This window comes from Patiria miniata, unplaced genomic scaffold (assembly GCF_015706575.1).
Source record: "Patiria miniata isolate m_02_andy unplaced genomic scaffold, ASM1570657v1 HiC_scaffold_25, whole genome shotgun sequence".
In the NCBI taxonomy this organism is placed as follows: domain Eukaryota; kingdom Metazoa; phylum Echinodermata; class Asteroidea; order Valvatida; family Asterinidae; genus Patiria; species Patiria miniata.
Window position 1 is genome coordinate 4962719 of NW_024037064.1, and position 5937 is coordinate 4968655.

A 5937-nucleotide genomic window follows, 5' to 3' on the forward strand; every position below is an offset into this window, starting at 1 on the left:
TTTGTTTCAAACAGTTTTGATATTTTTCAGTTGCCCAGGTGATAACAGTCGTTTATAACATGCCCAAATGGAACCGTTCATTTTGGTAAAAGCAGTTCTGCAGGAGAGAAAAGGTAGACTTTGAATCAACATTTTGATTTATTCACATTGGAAATGTAAACTGAATGTAAATAATGTTTAACTGTTGTTGCTGGCATGACACATGAAAGAAGATTTTGATTAAAATGAGATTTAAACACTGTATTTGCAAAGCCGAACTGATTGCAATTTTAAATGATGGGGATTTTTGTACTCATTGATTTACACATTTCAAGGGATATGGGATGGGATCATTTGCATTTATCCCAAAAGTAACCTACCGAATTGTAATCAAAAAGCTCACTTGGATTAAAGATCGTACTGGTACTAAACACCCTGTGAAATTATTCCATCTGGCTTGCTGTCATTGCGAAGAAATCGAGAAGCGTAGGTGATTTCCAATGATCAGTCAATTGACTGGTTTTAAGAGTTCTGTGGACGAAATCAAAAATGTGTGCATGGTTATTTCACTCTTTTTTTAAAAGTGTAATATCCAAAGCTTCAACATGTTAGGTTTAGAGTATTCTTCTGTGGAACTACGTGAAATACAAATGTTCCTATGCCTTTAAGCCATTGTTTACAAACTACATAATTGTGATTTTTATCTTGTGATCATTAATGTGCAACTCTGTAAGATAATGTCATCACTTGGGCACAAACTCCAAGTCAAAATAATCTGCTGACTTCTGGATTGTTTGGTTTCTGTCATAAAAACAAACCACAAAGGAGAACTACAGTCAATTTGTTTATTTAACTTGAAAATAAGATTTGAAGGTTTGCATGGTGGAAAGATACTTAGACAAGATAAGTTTGTGGTAGCACCATGTGAATAAATCAGTCAACTTGCATCCTCAGCTTCACCGGTTTCGAGCTTCACCAGTTTGCATCCTTCTCATGCCTCACTGCACCCATCCTTATAACATCGCATCATCGTTGGAATCCCTCATTCTTCTGACGACGGGCAGAGCATACTGTTCGAGACGTTGAGTCCCTCCGGTTCTTTTCAGAACCACACATATACTCACAAAAGAGATTTATTCACATGGTGCTACCGCAAACTTATCTTGTCTTAACTTGAAAATAAAAATTTAATATCTGATATTTGCACCGTTGGGGGAAGTAAGTTTATTGGTTAACTATGAGTAGAGATATGTTGGAATTTGTAAGTCATTTGTATTATTTGTTATTGGTGCGAAACATTTCTGATCTCTTCTTGTGTTTTTCCAGATATTTTGGGCAAAGTTTAAGACGTCCGGGATTATTATTTGACACTGTGTACTTTGTAAGATTATTTTCGTGTAATAAATCATTGCATACAATGACTTGAGTCAATCAAGGAGAAATCTTTGAGGTTAGATGATTGTTGTGTTATGCCTCCATTCCTCCTTCAGTGATGGACCAATCTCCCGCCTCTGAATTCTACAGCTGGGTCACCACTTGGGTTTTGTAATCAGGCATGCAGGCTTCATAATGAGGATAGCAAAAGAAATTCCTTAAAAAATATATCAACCCAATTTACTTCATGCAATTAAAAATATGATTACACAGCTAAATCGCTGATGGATCCAGAAGCATTTATTGTTGGGGGATTCAGAAAGTGGTAACCGACAGGCCAGTTGTTGCCAATTCCTTATGTGGAGGGGCGGGGCTAGATTGCATTTTATGGGAGGGGTGCAGTGTTTCCTTTCTTTTCTTTCTTTGTATTATAAAGTGGCAACGGGGATGAATAGACTACAATTTCGCATTAAAACAGTCGTCTTCACTTGTTCCATGGTGGATTAATCTTCAAGGCATTTCTGGTGGCCCCACTTCGGTCTGCAAGACAATAGCTTCTTTGATTAATTCAAGACAACTTCAAATAAGTTGCAGTTGTCTTGAATTAATCATTGTTTGATTACATTGTTTTGTTGTGGACCTGTTGCGTTTTGCTGTTGTGGGCTTAGCGACACCACGGTGACTCATTTGAAAACAAAAAGCCTTTTTAAAATATTTTTCTAGCACCCAATGAACACCAAAAAATAGAACTTTACCTATTAACACCCCCTCTTCAATTCATCCCCTTTCATGAATTAATGATAATAGTGTAGGCCCCACTACCAATAAACAACTCTACTTTAAGAACAAAACGCACTTTTTGTTTCACTTCCCTTCGATATTCCCTAAAAAATGTTTTTGTAAAATTAAATTAAGCTGTCTACATTGTTTATGGGTTGGAGGTGGGCAGGCATGGATTCGGGGGGGGGGGGGTCAAAACGCCCCCCAGCTTTGTCAATTTTTTTTTTCATAGAAACTCATTTAAATTAATGATATCCCCCCCCCCCCCCCCCCCCCCCCCCCCCCCCCGCTGTGACACCCCAAATAAATTATACTGGTAATAATATACTGGTAAAATTCCTGGATCCGTCCCTGGTGGGTTTATCAGTGATAGACAAGTTAATTTCACCGCACTAATCGAAAGCCCGCCCTCTATGGCTACATTTATTAAATAGAGGAATATCAAATATTAAATATTAAATATTTAACAGAGGAATATTATTAAAAATAGAGGAATATAGAAGTCGCGGCACTCTAAAAATTTCTAAATGGGCGTTGCGGGGGGGGGGAGGGGCAGTTATCGCTTGATGAAAAAAAAATTGCACGGTACAAATTTGCATATACATTCCACAAGGTCTATACCAAATTAATGAAGGGAACTCAGTTCAAAATAAAATTTCTTTTTAGCAAACTATTGAATTTGAAGACTATCTTTTCTGAGATACAGGTCTCCAATATTGTTTTATATAAAAATTGTGAGAACTGACAAAGATGGTACGCAAACATTGTGAATTAGAATAAAAACGACTTTTCCCCAAGCTAAAAAACCTGAAACTACCCCAGCACAAAATGTGCCTGGTAGTTTTCATTGGTGAGTAAGGCGCCGCAGAAATAACTGGTTCGCACTTCCCAATGCTTCTGAAATCATTGCAATAGTACAGGGACCAGGGATTTGTTCACAAACCAATCTCACGTGGTTCGTTGCGCGTTCTTAAATTGGCGGGGCACGACGTGGAGGACTTTCGAAAAAAACGTCACAACAGTGAAAGTAAGTTTGCCAATTTTTGCCTGAAAAGTTTACTATTTGGCCTTGGAAAGCTAGGTGTAAGTGATTGAACTACTGTAGATTCTTCTGAAGTTATAATTTTTTTGCGTATGGAGAACTTTGCCACCTGTGCAGAAAATCAAAGCCCTGCACGCACAACGGTGCATTTACCCGGCGACCTTGCACAGCCAACTGCGTAGACTGGACTATACATAAGGAGCCGTCTATCCTCAGAACAAAAGCGATGTCTGATTTGACAAGAAAAGTGCCCCTTGTTCTTCTCAACCAATCAAAAGTTTGTTACATGAATGGAATTAGCTTATTGTGTTATCTTTCAGAAGCCGTGCGAGCAGTGGCGTAGCCAGGAATTTTCAGGGGGGGGGGGGGGCGCTGGGGGGCTGGGACATTTTATGGGAGGCGTCATGTAGATCAATGATAATTTTTTTAGAAACTCAAAATCTCAGTGGGGGGGGGGGGGCAACTTGGGGCCGACAAGGTTTCATGGGGGGGGGGGGGGGCTGAACAGCCCCCTACGGCCCCTGTGGCTACGCCACTGCATGCGAGGTAATTGTATGCGACCGGGTTCACACGTGTGCTGTTCGAAGATGTAAACCAGCACCCTAAAAATCGGGGAATTGTGCCGTGACCTCCATAGGAAACGTGAAATTTCCACTTAGTTGCCTGTTTTTCAATGAAAAAGTGCACATTATTCGCCTTTAATCATGAAGAAGTTATATTCATGTGAAAGAGGAAAATCTGTATTTGGTGATGCGATACAAGGAGGTAAGTTTAACAATCATACTTTCCGCATATTAACAAAAGTTTGCTCAAAGTGCCTACTAGTAGCCAGTCTTCCCACGTAGACAGAGCTTCACTAGTGTCGAGTGAGCAAATGCTCCATTGTTCTCCATATGGGTGTCACAGTGGGGGGGGGGGGGGGGGGGGGGTGACTTATTTTTTAGGAATTTGTATGGCAATTTTTTGGGGGGCAGAGCTAGCTGGGGGGGGGGGTGGTTGACCCCTACAATCCCCCCCTGGATCCGCGCCTGCATTTGCAATGCATGCTGGGCATGGATAAAAACATGAATTTTAATCAGACTGTCTTTTTTATTGACATTCAAATATGGCATGTGGAGTATATTTAGCCGGCACTGGCTTTCTTTAAGCGAACGATATTTTGCCGGATAGGCACTGAACATACGCAGTGACATTTTCTGGGACTTAAAAATAAAACATAGTACCTTCGCTTGTACCCCCACCCCCCTCCCTGCAAACAGAACGCTTGTCAGGGCTGACGTCATTTGAGCTCTCATTGGATAGATTTGCGTGACCTGTGACGTACATGTAGAACGCGTCACACAAACTAACTTCCGGTGCCCATCATGCGTAGTGCGTGCTAGCTGCATGTGAAGGTTAGTCCCATAAATGTGACAGTAATACTGGACTTCCTACTCTGGTTAATAGGGAGGTAGACCAGTACACCGTCACATTTATGGGACTAATAAACTACAAAGTCTAAATGTGAACAATAGAAACTAGACAAAATTTTACATTGTCAGGTACATGTACCAAGTGTGGACTTTATTTACGGAGGTAGTCCGGTAAATTGGCCACATTTATGGGGCTAGACATTTGAACAGCTATGAGGGATGACACCTTCTTGAATGTTTTGTTTATTATGTTGTGGAAAGAGGGCATGATGTCTTTGATTTATTGGGAAATTATGGGGTCAATGACGAAGACAACCAGAAACAGGCTCAAAAACCAAGATGGCGACAGTGAAACTCGATGCAATGAAGGAATGATGCTGATTATGCTGATTGGCTGGATAAAATTATTTTTTGTTTAACATGTTGTTATCAGCAATCAGCATCGGGCTAAGCTTTCATTCTGTCTGGCATGCACACGTGTTTGTAAGAAGTACAACGTGCACTTCGTCTTTGAATGCAAAAAAATGGGGAAAGTGACACATTTTCTTTGAAAGTGTGTTTCAAAATTCCAACAAATATGAGTAAAATCTGAAGACAAAGACTGCCCTGCAAAAGTCACTTTGTGCTGAACAGTCATTTTAAAGCTAGAGTCCATCATTTTTGCAGCCATCCGAAAAGTAACTGCGTAATTATTATTGAAAAACAAACTTGGTTGAAAGATAGTAAGGGAACTAAACTCCTGTGAATTTATTCTTTCTGGGAAGCTGTCATTTGAAGTAATCAACGAAAGAAGGCATTTCCAACGGTGATCTAAGAAGCACCGTAGGAAATTTAAATTAGTAGTTCGTTTTGTTATTCAGCGCAGCGCGCACAAGGATTGGAACAAAGACACGCGCGCGCGGTTTGTTGTAATTCGTCGGATCAGTGCGGGACGTCGCGTATAGCTTGCAATTCAAAACATGATTCAGTAACTTTTGATTTGAAATTGAGATCTAAGAATGTTGTTTTTCTCGGAATGTACAGCTGAAGCTTAGCTCAAACTTCATCAGGTTAATTGCTCAGTATCCTTCATTAGATTTTGAAACTCTCTTGTTGCTTCAAACGACCAAAATGCACAAATTACAAATGATGGACTGTAGCTTTAACCGGAACTTGTTAAAAATAGAGGTGTCCTGAAGATGACGATTACCCAGTCTCAGTACATAATGTAAGCCCCATCTGAGTCACAACTGCGCGTGTGCACATCACATGACAACAATGTCTGTGGGTAAAAAAGCGGAAAGATTCCATACCCCACCTGGACATCACTTGACACCCTGTGCACAAACCCTTTGAGACTGGTCTGAAAAA